Below are 15,687 nucleotides of genomic sequence, written 5' to 3' on the forward strand. Positions count from 1 at the left end.
ATTTAGAACAGCATTGTATTAGTTCTTCTTTATTTTGATTTTTTTTTAATGTGAAACAAGAAACTCCACGTCGCAGAAAATTCTTGCATCTGTTCAAATCTTTCTTTCATGGATATGTGCACGGTGTCCAACAGTGCATTGAAAAACTCTACTTTAAACTTCTTTTTTGGGTCAGTTATTTGATCATCAACAGCCTCTTCAACCGGCCTGCGTTTAATACGTCTTAATCGCATTTGTGGTTTAAATAATGGCTGCGTATCAAGATCCGAAGCCAGTTCAGTTGCTGTTACAATAGCTTGTTCGAAACCTGTTTGTCTATATGTTTCCAAATAAGAGCAACATTTGTCAAGGATTCCCATAAACTCGACAAAGTTGATTGTGGGTGACTGACTTGCTTTACTCACAACATTTATTTGAAACAGAACATCATACCATGTCACGAGAGAAACAATGAAGCTGAAGTCTTTTAATTGTCCTCCTAGTGTTGTCGCTTCGTGTGACACCGCAGCATCGCTTTGTTCAGTAGCATCGGCCAAGGAAACCAAAGCGTCATGCATTTCGCATAATTGATAACGAACCGCTTTGACGCTATCAATTCGAGCTTCCCAGCGTGTGTCACTTACATTTTTCAGGGTGTATATCTTCAAATGGTCGGTCAAAATTTTCCATCTATTTACCGATCCAGCAAATAGATTAAACATTTTTTGTAACATTCCGAACAGTGTCACGGATTTTACTGATGATTTTGCCGCATCACACAATACCAAATTATAACTATGGCATCCACATGGCACAAAAAAAGCTAGTGGATTTAACTTCTTAATTCTGTTCTGGACGCCTTTATTTTTCCCCTTCATGTTCGCGCCGTTATCGTAGCCCTATCCTCTGCAGTCATTAATGTTTAGGTCAAGATCACTCAATGTTTTTAAAATGCTTTCTGTGAGGCCTTCACCGGTTGTATCATCTATTTGCAGAAATGAGATGAAATGTTCTTTTACACTTACGCCATCCTCTGTTATGTCGGCGCATCTTAAAGTTATCGAAAGTTGTTCTTTGTGGCTTATATCTGGAGTACAGTCAGCTATGATTGCATAATACTTTGAACCCTTTATGCGGGATACGATTGTAGACATAACGTGTGATGCCATGAATTCTATTACTTCATTTTGTATATTTTTGCCGCAATAATGGTCAGCCAAATCACCATTCAATTCCAGTCTGACGTGCTCTTCCATGATTGGATCAAACTTTGCCAATAACTGTACAAGACCTAAGAATTTTCCATTATTCGGGGTAAATAATTTATCTGATAACCCTCTGAATGCCATATTATTTTCAGCCAAATACAAAGTAATGTGCATCAATCTTTGAAGCACATTGCTCCATCGTAAACTTTCTTTAGAAATTAGCTTTTGTTCTTCCTTGTCAATAGTTAATCCAGCTTTAAACCTGATTTCAGCTTCAGTCCATTGAGTAAATGCTTTTTTGTGGTTAGGACTATTTTCATGCAGTTTCAGAGCTTCACTTAAATGTTTCCAATTTCTGAAACCCACAGTGGTAGTCAAATTAGTAGTTGACTTTAAATCAAACAGTCGACAACAAAAGCAAAAGACACTGTCGTTTGATACAGAATAAACTAGCCACCGTCGTCTGATAGTTTCTTCGTTTGATAGTTTTCTTGTGTAATGAGTTGAAGAGAAATGACGCCCATTTTCATCTTTTGGAAAGTTATTTAGACATACTTGTGAGGGTCCACATATTATAATGGGATCTATATCTCTAGCATTAAGTACTTTTGGCCACGTACCTACATCAGAAACATTGTATTCTTTTATTGCAAGAACGTTGATACTTTCATCGACCACAGATGTCATGTGTTGATTTTGACTTGGAGAAATATCAGAGGATTCATGCAAAGATGTACTGCGCTGGTCAATTTGATCACCTTCAATAGGTGATTGTATATTTTTTGTGTATAATTGTTCACAGTCTGAAGAAATATTTGCTGATACATGGACTTTTGATTCCATATCTGAAGAATTTGCCTTAGAGTTTCCTTTAAGGTACTTATAAATATTCATGTGCTTTTTAGTTTCTTCAAGAACTTTTTCTTTTTCAGCTTTTCTTTTCCGATTTTCTGAACCAGAAAGCTTTTTTTTAATCATTTCCTTCTCTTCTGGCATGATTTAATAATTTGACAAATTATTGCTTGGACAGTGCTCTATTTCGCGACCACAATATTCGATCTATAACAAATAAAGAAATTCACCTATCAGTAGACGTAACTAGAAAAAAACCTGAACTGAAAGATAAAAATGTTTTTCGCACCTACCAGAAAATGAAAATGTTGACACAGTCACGACACTCGTTTCACTCACAATTATTCAGCCACGAAAATGATGACCGCTGCCTCCGACTCTTACTGACAATTACTGACATGCGGGTGCAAATCGTAGCGCTGCCAACATATGGAGTCTAACAAACATTGTGTGGCGCTGTATTATTTCAGTAAGTTAGGGGAGAATTCTCTATGAATGCAGTGCACACATTGCATGATCTATTAATTAGTGTACATGAGTCATTAAGTCACAAATATTCGATATAAATACATTCGTATTAATTAAATCATAATGTAATGTATATTTCACAGTCTGTATTTTCTTTTATTTGGAGCGACCGGTAGTTTCTGTTGTAAACGAGAGATGGTGCGGCTGCATGGGCTCTTCCTTGTTGCAGTTCTTGAAACAAATAAGAGAGGCACTTTGGTAGAGCCCGTGCTAGCCCGCGTCAAACATGGATGGTTGCAGACAATACGAAGATTGCATTCAGCATGATTTCTCTTCTGCTACCCCGAATTCATCGCGCATTCGTGAGATTAGCGACGTATGTTGAATGAGACTGAATAATATTTTAGTTTCGCAAAATGGGTGATTGTAAATTGTAATTTTTTTTTTTTTACATGCGTTTAGTACGTGGCACCCCTTGGGCTCCGGCGCCCTGGGCGACCGCCCGAGTCGCCCCACACTAAAGCCGGCGCTGCTTGAGGATCTGACACAAATTACAGATATCTGTTGATGAACAAGGGTCAGGCTACACATTTTAGCAGCACTGCTCAGTTGGGAGTGGACAACGACCTTTATTGTTGCGAACACTACCCTGTCAAGATAACTCTGTCAGATGTAGCAGATACTGAAAGGGTGTCACCGAGACAGCTCTTCAGAAAGGCTGACTGGTAACAGGCAGTTTGCTGTTTCTGAGCAGTGTGAAGATGTCCAGGACTGGGCGGATCGCATTACAGGCGTGATCCATGGTGCCACTGATGCAGCTATCCCAAAATTCAGGGGAACATCTAAGAGGCAGCCTGTCTCTTGGTGGAATGATGAGTGTTGTTCTGCAATCAGGGACAGGAGGGCGGCTATGCAAAGATTCAATCGGTGCCCTACAGATGCGAATCTTGCAACCTTTCGAATGCCAAAGGCAAAGGTGAGGAGAATAATTTGAGGGAGTAAGCAGAAGACTTGGCAAGAGTTCCTGAACTCCATCAGTAGGTTCACATTTGCAAGTAAGGTATGGGGAGCCATCAAGATGATCTCAAGGCAGAACTAATGACAGCCAATAGCAACTGTATGAGAGCAAGGGTGTCTCCTAACATCACCAAAAGGCATCGCTCCAATAATGGCTCAGATTTATGAGAGCATTACAGTCAATTTTAGCAATGATCCAGCATTCTGTCATTATCAGGAGACGCAGTAGAGGTTTGGTTTTGTTTTCCATTCCACCAACATTGAGGAATACAACCACCCTTCCTCTCTGTGGAAGTTTGATTCCACGTCAGTAGCTCATGATACTCTGGCCAGACATGATAATGTACAGCATTTTGGAACTGTTGGACATGGGTCAAAGGATCTTCTCCATCCTCTGTTTAATGAAATTTGAATGACTGGAGACTTTCCTAGCTTGTGGAAAGAATCTATTTTAATCCCGATTTTAAATCCAGGGGGAAGGATCAGACTAAACCCCTGTAGTGATCATAATGTTAGTGTCATAAGATGCTTAGGAAAGCCATTGGAGTGTATGGTCAACCAGTGCCTAGTATTGGTTCTCGAAACCAGGACGCTATGAAGTCGCTCCAATTGTGGGTTCAGGAGGTAGCACACCACAGTCAATAACCTGAACCTGCTGGAAGCAGCAATTCAACAAGCTTTCCTCTGTAAGCAACACTTTATTGGTGTCTTCTTTGATTTGGAAAAGGCCTGTAATAGTAAACGGAGGCACAGTATTTTGTTGTGGCCCTTTCAGTGGGGTTCATACAATCCTCTGTTTCTGGCAGGTATATGAGATATGAGGTTGGGAATCACCTGTCTGATGATTTTAAGCAGGAGAGTGGTGTCCTTCAAGGGAGTTTATTTAAGTGTTGCAGCATTCACCATTGCAATAAACTATATTACATTTGCAGTATAATGTTTTTTGTATATGGATGACTTCTTCTTCTTTTGTGCCGCCTCCCGTCTTGCAACAGCAACTTGGAAATTGAATTTGACGATCAGGCAGCTGGAGGAATGGTCAAACAGCACAGGTTTTAAATTCTCATTGTAGAAAACTGTTTGTGTAGCTTTTAATCACAGCCACACTCTTTTTAATTCACCTTTTTTTTTAATCTGAAGGATACTGTTCGCACCTTTAACGAAATAGTGAAATATTTTGGTCTCACTTTTGATGAGAGTCTAATGTGGCTGCCACACTTTAAAAAACTCAAGATAAGATGCCTCAAGGCTTTAAACATCCATAAGGTGTATTTACACCTGTGCGTCTTGCAGCTTGTCACCATGCGTCTGTAGCTAGGTGCAAGCATCTTCCTCAACATGTGCATGTGAACAATTCCATTCACATCTGTGTTCACACTGGTCGCATCTTTTTCCATGTGTGATAAGTTACAGCTACATGGCAATGAGCTGCAAGGTGCACAGGTGTAAACACACCTTTAAAAGCATTAGTCACAGGTTTTTTGGGAGCCGATAGGGCACATCTGCTCCAACTCTTTAAAGTATTTTTGTGGCCCTGACTTGAATATGAATGCCAGATTTATGGATCTGCAAGACGTTTGTATCTCAGAATGGTGGACGCTGTTCACTACAAGGGTGTTAGGCTGTCAACAGGAGCTTGTCGCACAAGATCAGTTGCTAGCCTATGTGCTGTGGCTGATGATCCTCTAATGTCTACTTGCCGTCTCCCCTTCGTGGTACACCAAGCATATGGGACTCTGTTCCAAAATCACCAGCATTCATCTCTGTTGCCCAACTGCCACTGGAACATTTGTTTCATAACTGTCTGGGGCCAACATGGCCATTTGGGATTAGTGCAGGGAGAGCCTTGAGTTCCTGCAGGTGGAGGGTATTGAGGTCCAAAGGCAGAGGTGGAGTAAGGAGTCCCCCTGGATACTAGAGAGGCTCAAGTTTCTTCTCGAATTGACTGCATGCTTGGAGGGTTGTACCCCAGATTATATTTTTAAATTTACATGTAATGAGATTTCAAATCACCACTTGGGTTTTACTACACAGGTGGGGTCCAACCAAGGGGATTTTATTGGCTGTTTCATTGTTTTCCTTGACATTGTCCTCAGGATAGGACTCCCAGAGCAGTTTTAAGTTTATTATGTGGAATTGTTTGGTATCCTGAGGGCTCTGGAGCAGATGAGATATCTACATGGCAAGAAAGTCATCACCTGCTCAGATTCCCAAAGTGCCTTTTGTGCCATTGATCAGATGTACCCCACAGATCAGATGATGCAAGAGGTGCAGGATGTTCTTCATCTCTTGTAAAAGCAGGTCAAGGAAATACATTCCAGCTGGGTTCCAAGGCACGTAGGGGTCTGGGGAAATGAACTCGCTAATGCAGCTGCCAAAGAGCGCTGCTCTCTTTCTGCCTCCCGCTTGGTGTTCAGTCGCCCTGCTGGCTGTTACCTTATTTGTGGCAAAGAAGATCAGATGTTGATGGGAGGCTCAGTGGCTGAAAGTGAGGAATAATGAGCTGCATTTGGTGGAACCTTCAGTGTGACCATGACTTATCTTCTTCTGACCACAACAAACTCAAGAAGTAGCCCTTACGAATCATAAAGTGGGATATTGCCTAGTGTTGTGAAGGGCCTCCAGTTTTTCACAGATGTGAAATATAGCTGTCGATATGACACGTTCGTATTGTGTGTGTTTTCTATTACAATCTGAGGGCAGATCTGGGTCTCCCACAGGACTTGCTCTCTATTTTTAATGGATAATGAGGTAAGTTGTATTTTGTGTTTTAAATTTGTGTATGATGTGTGGACTTCATCCCAAAATATTAGGTGTGGAATTTCGATGTGTCACAGAATAGCTCAGACACCCATTATTTCTAAGTAGTCGCCTAGCCACCGTCACCTGCATCCTTTTAATTGTGCCTGTTCTGGTATCTTACCCTTGATTTTTTTTTTTTTTTTTTACTAACACTCCCCCCCTGCCATCACCATCAGTTGAAATGTCAGACTGAGCAAGATTGTGAGATTGTGCCGTGTTTAACACACTGGATTTGCATTGAATTTTGAATCACCATCCAAATATCCTTATTTAGCTTAACTGTGTCTTCTGTAAATAACTGGAGGTGAATGGTCATATGTTTCCTTTGTCAAGGACACAGCCAAGCAATTTCTTCTTCCTTCCTCATCTTAGTTTGTGCCCCATCTATAATGACCTCATTGTCAGTGAGATTCTGGACACTAATTTATCTTCTCATTGGCTCTGTGGAATAGTTTTGTTTATGTTACTTTTTAAATTAGTTTTGAGAGATTTATTGAAATGGATATCTGAAATATACTATACCATCACTAAATCATTCATTGGTAATACACATTACATTCATGGTGTCCTTTAATGCATATGATAAACTTGTTCAATTCTTTGTTTCTCACAGTTGATTGCTAACATAAATTCATGGAAAGTTAATAAAAGTGTGCAAGAAGACTATTTCTTTGTTTTCAGCAGTTGAGAAAATGATGATGAAGGAAATCAAATGCATTCCAACAGAATGGGAGATATCTATAACATCCCACAGAATGGGAAATATTTCAAACACCTAACTAGAGAGGCTGGACCACCACTCATACAACTCTTCCCAACTTTGATCATACCGAATCACCAACTGAAGACTGACTGACTGCTGACAAAAGACCCTGAGGAGCTCTGATGCTGACCTCAGTCACCCCCTCCAGAAAACTGTAATGTTTCTCCATCTCTTGGCACCCCCATCCACAAAAAGCACACCAATTGATGTCACATAAGGGCTCATGTGATCACCAGTCCTCTTATACAACTTTTTATAGACAAGTGTGATCAATATTGCGCCATTATCTGCACGCTAAAATTTCACAATGTAAACATAATTAATAATAATTTTTAGGCACTGCAGTTTGCCCTCAAAATTCAAATATTTACAATTTCTGCTTGCAGTGGTGAGAATTGTTCATTCTCATAGTACCTTTACTATTTATTGTACAAATATGAGTGGTGCATCAGTTTTATAGTATTTTTTCTCCTCTTTCCATTGCTGTTGTTAGAATTCATATATCTTTAATCAAAGTTAAATTTTGGGGAAAACTATGAAAATTTAGCATAAAACAATAAAAATGGATAATAAAATAATAGATCTTAACATCTACATGGTGTTTGTGGTGAATAGCTCTTGATGCCAAAATATACTGCCATGCTATCAATATCTCTGTTTTCATTCAAAAGATATGCTGATTTCAAATAATTTTCCAATTAAAATGTCTCTCACAGCTTAATTATTAAAGTTAATGATCATGTAAGTAGTTCTGTTGACGTGTCTTACTGAGATCTACAAATTGAATGCTTCATCTCTCTGGTGTAATGAACATTTTAAAAGTTATGAATTATTTAGTGCACTAGTTGTATTCAAATCTATTTGTGTCTGTATCACCACATATGTCATTTCCAGATCATATCCTTATATCATTGCATTTGTAATCAAATTCTCTTTCATTTGACACCTTATGCTTCCCTGTGCTCAGCAATATTTGTGTTGCACGTGAGCAAATAAGTACAATTCAACTTGAAAGTTTTGTTGTCACGACCAGCCCGCGAAAAACCTACGTAGAACCATGCTGCCTCAGCTGCTGCCCAATGTCACCAGACCACTCACCAACTGCCAGCCAGCTAGTGGCACGAACTCTGCCCGCACTCACTGCACACACACGTCTTAAATGCTGCACACAACTAAACAGAAACCCAATGCACAGGTATAACTCGGCATATTATAACCACCCTGGGGGTAGGCAGATGTGCAGCTAAATTGCCAGATATTGTGGGATCTGTATGTCAAATGATGATGCGGTTCAACCGCAGGGATAGACCGCATTGCCAAACTGCCCACTCCAGAATGTGAACTTTGCCTGTGTGTGAAGAATAATAGTAGAGCCTCACACAACAGTCTTCACTCAAGACACCCCATTTCAAATTACTTGTATTCCTCTCTCTCCTTCCCCGATCTGTCTCTTCCTCCCTTTGTACCTCCCCATTTCTCCCTCCCTCCTTCCCTCTGTACCCTCCCTCTCCTCCCTGCCTCCATACTTCCCCCTTTCCTCCCTGCTTTCATCCTTGTGTGTGTGTGTGTGTGTGTGTGTGTGTGTGTGTGTGTGTGAGAGAGAGAGAGAGAGAGAGAGAGAGAGGGAGAGGATGTTGACAGATTATTATTTATCTAATGTATTCAATAATTTTAACTTTTTATTTTTATGTATTAACAAAACCAAAAATTATCCGTGTGTTGTGTGAATCTTTTAATTGATTTAAAGCTCCCGCAAGTGACTTGTGTCAGCTAATGTGAAATTTGTCTCTTCTTTCAGATTGTTCTATCCTGCATGGAATATTTATCAGCCACTCCCACAGCAGTAGCTATAAAGTTATTGTCTGCTTTATTGTTCTCTAACATATCAGTGTCTTGAATTAAAATTAAGATATTTCTTGTTTTCCAAATTAAGTTATAGATGTAATGGTATGTGCATGTCTAACATAAGACTATTAGTTTAAATTAATAATTGTAATTTATCTGCAAATTTAGGATTGCTGTGCAGTATGTCCAGAGTAGTATTGAGATTTGTTGTATAACTGTGCAACAATAGGAAAAAAAATTAAAACACAACCTGACCGCACACTGCCAGAAACCTGTAACAGATACAAAGTTCATGGATTTGCACAATATTTGATATTGACAGGATTTCCCCACTAGCTGGATAGGCTCTGTGTCTTTGTTCATTGTTAATATCATCAGTAGTAGTGAATGCTCAGGTAAAATGCATTGTATGCAATTATATTGTTAGGATTTTACAATCTGAATCTGAATTTTTAATCTTTAATACAAGCATTAAGGAAAGTTCTTTGATGATTGGGAGTTTTAATATGGTCAGATAACTGCAGAATGAAAATTAGCATAAAATTTGTGACATGATATTGCTCTGGTGGAAAGTATTTTTATTGGTAAGGAGTTGCTGTTAATGATTTTTTGAGTAGGCAACAGATAATGATGATATGTATATCTTTGGGTCTGTATTTGATGTAATAAAATAGTGAAAAGGAAGAAAACCAAAAGATTGCCAAAGTCTGCAATATTAATTTCTGTTGACAGCATAGAAAATTTTCCTGAATGGCCAGGTGTTATATGTGCTGTGACAGATATTGTACAGATCATTCAGTAAATGACTAGAGATTTTTTATCACAAACATTTATTATGCGGATACAAAAGGCTTATGGTAACAAATTTACAATCATAGTTTTAACTGAAATGAAGAAAGACTGAAAAAGGCTCATTTTTAAAAGTAATTCGTTCATAACTAAGGCAACTAGTGAAAATACATTGACTTTAAAAGCTGTGAACTGAACTATTAGCTTCTACCTATTCAGACAGCTCAATTAAATTTAAACTTAACACATGATCTATAAAGTAATTCAGGTTTCTATTTTACTTTAATCACTCATTGTATAAAATTATTAACTAATTGAAGCTCATTTCTCATATACCACAGTGTGTAAAATACTATTGTTGATTTGAACACTTACGCTCACAAAACTGGAGTTATAAACAAATTCAAATACTGCAAGACTGACTGACATTGAGGATAGTAAACAGTTCATTGCTCAAATCTCAATAAACTTACGGATCTACTTTTATACAAATGTGAACGTAATTTTGGCCTTTGAAAAGTATTTCATAACATCATTGTTCATAAGACCTGTAGTAGTTGCATCACTATGAATGAATGGAGTGATATGGAGTTTTATGATAAGGATAGTTACAGGAATTGTAGTTATGGAGAAAATGATGTAGAGATGTATATTTTAGAATACTGTTAAGCACAATGTTGTGAAATGATTCATCTTGGCTGAATCCAATTTACTTGTTCTGATTGAATCATTGAAACAGTAGTTAGAAGGGGACAATACATTTGAAAATACTTTATGGTGCCTGGAGTAGGGAAAAGAAATTATGAATGGTTTGGAAGAGTAGCTATTTTGTGAGATCCATACCTTTTTCTGCATTTAATGGAATGTGTGTACTAAAGCTGCTAGGATAAGAGGTAGCTTTCTCCTTCTCCATAGCTCCTTTGTGCAATTTATTAATTGTGCATCTTTTTGAAAATGAAATATAAGTAAGGCATATATAAGTTACATCTCATTACCACTGCCAAACTTAAATTCACTTTTCAACTTCAGATTATTTATTTTGTACTCTTAAATGCACTTTATAAGATGGGGTAACATGCTCTTAACTGGATGCCTCTTTATGTGAAAGTACTAAAAGTGGCATTCAAAAATAGTATCTAAACTTATTTTCCTTTATCCTTGGAATATTTAGTTTTCTGGCCAAAAGCATAAAGTATATAATTCCAGGGGTGACAGCAATTTTTCTTTTTTCCAAAAACATTGATGGTTTTTTCTGGAAGTACTGTGAATTGCTCTAAATGCCTTCTAAAACAGTGATACAAATAGTATATTACATGTTAAACCATAAGCAGAAAACTAGATTAGAAATAATATAAAATGATATATAAAAATTGGTTTATACTGGAACATATAGATATGTATACACATTTAGCTTCATGCTAACAATTATGGAAATAGCTTGAAGAATATGGAGCTGTGTATAATGACTGCACTGCTATTTGGCAAAATGAAGTGGAAAAATAGTTGCTCAGAGAACTGAAAGGAAATGGATAATTGGTAGATTAAATATTTCTGTTACTGCCTGCCCTGAAGTTAATATTGATAAAAATGCTGTTGATGTGATGTGTCTAACATAGTTACAGATGCACATTAGAAATATGTAGTTAGGTGCTGTAATAAAGGGTACCTCTATACCTGTTCTGTAAGTGGTAATAATTTGGTTTGTACTATTTTTCATCAAGACTTAGTTATTTATACTTTATTGTAGCAGCATTCTAAAAGTGACTGAGCTATAACATGGAAGAATGCATATGGTTGCATCCACAGTTTGTCTAATGGCTCTCCATTAATTTAAATCACAACCCCGGAGTAACTTGCCTGTGGTTTATGCAAAATTTAAAACGCTTGTAGTTTGATAAATCTCACCCCCTCATTTCCCCTCTTTGCCACCACTACCACCCCCACTGCCACCACCACCACCACCACCACCACCACCACCACCACCCACATTAATATACACCTTCTATTTTATTATTTGTTGTGTATGTCCTCCTCCTCCAACTCTTCCTCTTTCCCATCGTTGTTGTATCTCCTGCAATGAAATTTGTGACAGCATATTTTTTTGTAATTGCAGAAGGTCCGTGAGTGTTGGTGAAATATATTTTCTGAGAAGATACATGGCCAAATAAAATTTTAATGATAAATTAGCTGCATTTATACCACATTGCCAGAAACTTCACTGAAAACAGGTTATTTAAGTTTTACTTTTCTTGTAAGAAATATGCATGGTGAATTTCCTGATGAAATTGAACAATTTCGAATAGTAATTGGGTACCAGATCATTCACTATCAATATGAAGTGTTGAGTGGTTGATGGTCATCTGAACGGGTCATGAAACAGTATTCAAGTAGAAGAGAAAGTGTCATAAAAAAGTCAAGATAGATAAAAATATTGGTGAAAGACAAAAATAACAGTAACAAGGAAACATCAGAAAAGTTTGGAGGCAAAAGAGTGTACAGTATGACAGGAAAGTTACCTACCCTCCAAGCACTTTTCTTGTCACCTAGCTTGCAATTCTGGCCCTTTTTTTCTTAGGGCATTTCCTGCACAGCAATTGAAATTTCTCTGTTCCCTTCCCTCTCCTCACCCTATGCACTTGTGAATGTGTGCAGGCATCCTTACCAATCCTAAAAAGAAGTTTGGAAGCATTACTGATCATTCCTCCTCCTCCTCCTCTTTCTCCTCTTGGCATGCCTGTCTGCCACTCAGCACTTTGTCCCAAAGATCACTAGTGGACTGTCCTCTCATTCACTGTTTTAATCATAAAAAAAAGCTTTAAAAATGACTGAAATGGTAGAAATAGAAAATATGTGGGCAAGTCATCCAGAAGTCATACTATTTAATTGTTTCATTACAGTGAGGAATATCATGAGAAGATGCATTCTTTAACAATGATTGACCATGGGGGACTGTGTAAGTATGTGGGAAAACAGTTCTAAAAGTTGTGAACTCTACTATGTTCTGTATGCCGCCTGCTCTTGTCAAGTAATTGTGCTTGAAATATAAACAAATTTTTTAAACATCCAAATATTATTTGGCTCAAAGAAGGTGGCCTATCCAAAGGAAAGGTACACTTTCATGTGCAGTAATTGATCATGGGATAATATGAAAAACGATGTAAGTGAAGTACAGTCATTACCTCTTGGCTGTTATCAGATAATTTCAATCGTTTGTAGTTAGATTCTAAACTGTGAACAATTCTGAAAGAAAGTAAGATCTTTAGGGCAACACCTTAAGAATTTACACAGGACATTCGTAGCATTTTATGGATAGAAATAAACAGAAGAATTTTTTGGCACTTCAGTTCACTTTTTGTATATTTTACTTCCCATAAAAGGTTAGTTAATAAGTATTCGTAGCTCAGTGACATGGAACATTGTCATCTAGAAACTTGCTATCAGTGGTAGGACATACAAATCACCAAAATGTTGAATGTAATGACTTCAGTATTGATTCAGTTTCACCAGCAGTCTTTAACCATAAGTGGAATCCATCCTGTACCACTTTGGAGAATCAGTATATTGCAAGGTGCAGTGGAGACAATTTGGGAGTGCACCATGTATATTGCTCATTGGTGAATATACTTGAGTTTATGAAGGGGTGGATGAGGTGATATAGAAGTTTGTAATCAAACTCTGATAAGTGTCATTGTGTAGACATAATCTTATTAGGAGGCATTTCAGAAAATATGCAAAGATCATGTGAAATAACTGTTATGCTCTGTTTATGTATACAGCTTTCATGTTATTCCAGTGGCTCTTGACTATTATAGTTGACTATTATTTCTGACTCATGATTTATACATTTGGCTCTGTAAGGAAACTGAGGTCCAAGGCAAAAAGGTAAATGTGTTAGACATTTTTGTTGAAACTAAAGGAAAACCTCACTATAAAAAATGTTTTTCCATGTCTTGTTTTGAAAGATATTAGCTTCTGAAATGAGACAGTTTCTTTGTTTCTTACATCAAGTCACTACTCCCTCACCTTTTTCAAACTTGATATGGTCTCAGTGTTACATTTTATTCATCTTTCTTACATTTATGCATTTTGCCTGGTTCTAAGTGAAACTTACTAATTGATTAACAGTACTAATTTTAAATACTGTTGAGCAATTAGTGTAAATATGTAAAGAATTAAATACAATACCTATTGCTTGGGTGTTATATGAAAGGTAATGCTGTCATGTAACATTTTACTGTATGCTACTTCTCATTGGAATTGTAGTGTGTGAAAGATGGCTTTCTTAAAAATATTTTGTGTCCATATCTAAAATTCATTCAAGTATTGTATACCAAAACACACAGAAAATGTATTTGTTCAACATAAGAAACAATTATTTCCGAGCAGGTATGAATATAGAAATTAAAAGTGTGGTGGGCGCTTAGGTGCAGAGAGAGTCTCGGAGGAAAACTAATTGGGAGTTATTTGAAAATCAATAATATTTTTTGCAACATGCACAAACTATTGTTGTTCACATAGGAAAATGGATCAGCTTTCTGTTTGCATTTTCATCTTGTAAAGGCAGTATACTTAAAACATTGCAAAATCATAACTATTAAACTTTTATAGTTCAATGTTATGACGGCAGAAGATAAACAGCAGTTTGGAAGAATATTTGCTGAGTATAACTGGAGCAAACAATGATCAATAATTGCATTCTGTGACAAAATTTTGATACGAGCAGTGAAATTGTGTTTCTTGGTTTGTCATAAGTATTGCCATAGAATACACTGGAGAGCTTGTTATGCAGGTTAAACTTAAAGCTACAGTGGCACTATGTCAGTTTTATGTGGGAAGAACAATTTTCAAGGTTTCAGTGTATGACTTTATTTTTGAAAGAAAACTTACCTGTTCAGCGGGATATCATTGCATTATGATGTCAATATCAAAGTAATGTCTGACATGTTTCTTGAATTCAGAACAACAACATACTCCATAATCTGGCAAAAACCGTCATAGCAGTTTATCAAAACCTCCGCCTCTCAAGGAGAACCATAAGTTTGTATGTATGTATGTATGTATGTATGTATTTATTTATTTATTTATTCTCACTCAAAAAAATTCAATTTTGGGTCAGTCCTATAAACACACATTTTGTGATTGTTTATTTGGAATCTATTTCATACATAATTGTTGTAAGCTACATTATCTCTAAAACATATTTGAAATATACTCTTTGTTGTGCATGCAGCATGTCATAAGTTGCAATTTTAAAAACTGATTGTATTAATATATGTACAGTGAAAAACATGTAATATTTGTATCACCTTCATTATTGGAAAGAACATTGTAATGTTCTAATATTGAGTGCATTAGAAACATTCTTTCAGAGTGTATCATGTTACTGTAACCTCTAAATTGTAAGAGTGGCTAATGTCAGGAGCACCTATACTAGAGCTATTGGATGTAAACTTTATAATACCTCTGATTAAATACTGTTTGTTTTGTACATTAAAATGTTGTCACTGATTAATGTATTTGTTTCCTTCCTGATAATTCCATGAGAGGTGAACATATATTTCAAAATTGCAAGTGTGCACATATAATCACGGAGATGAATTTATTGTTTACTGCCATGGATTTGCCTACATACATTTTGTAGGAAACCAATTGTTTTCATCACCTACACTTTTCAACATACATTAATTTCATGTTAGATCAGAAACATCTATTATTTACTTTGTTTTCTTCATGTTTAAATTGTGAAAAGAAAAGAAAATTTGGGAAAGTGTCACTATTTTACATTCTAACGGCATTTCATGTTATAGCAGGAATTCTGCAGGTACTGTAAAACTGGGTAGAGGTATAACTTTGTGATAAAAGTGTGCTCTAGCACGTTATTCGTACATACTGTAACTCACACCAACATCCAACATAAAGCTCTTCTGCGATATGTTGTTGCATAGTGCTGCCACTCCAGTATGC

The 15,687-nt window shown here is 37.0% G+C and overlaps 1 protein-coding gene across 2 annotated transcripts in view; it reads left to right on the forward strand.

Moving 5' to 3' along the window:
- The window catches only part of LOC124555109 (DNA fragmentation factor subunit alpha-like), a 92,915-nt gene extending 77,696 nt beyond the window's left edge, over positions 1–15,219 (forward strand). The window contains exon 6 of one of the 2 annotated variants that reach the window (XM_047128912.1): positions 8,888–15,219. The gene's annotated coding sequence lies outside the window, so the exon portion shown is untranslated. The remainder of the gene's footprint in view (positions 1–8,887) is intronic. The other variant, XM_047128913.1, reaches the window with a different exon arrangement.
- Positions 15,220–15,687: the final 468 nt, after the last annotated feature.

Source organism: Schistocerca americana, chromosome X (assembly GCF_021461395.2).
Source record: "Schistocerca americana isolate TAMUIC-IGC-003095 chromosome X, iqSchAmer2.1, whole genome shotgun sequence".
Classification (NCBI taxonomy): Eukaryota; Metazoa; Arthropoda; class Insecta; order Orthoptera; family Acrididae; genus Schistocerca; species Schistocerca americana.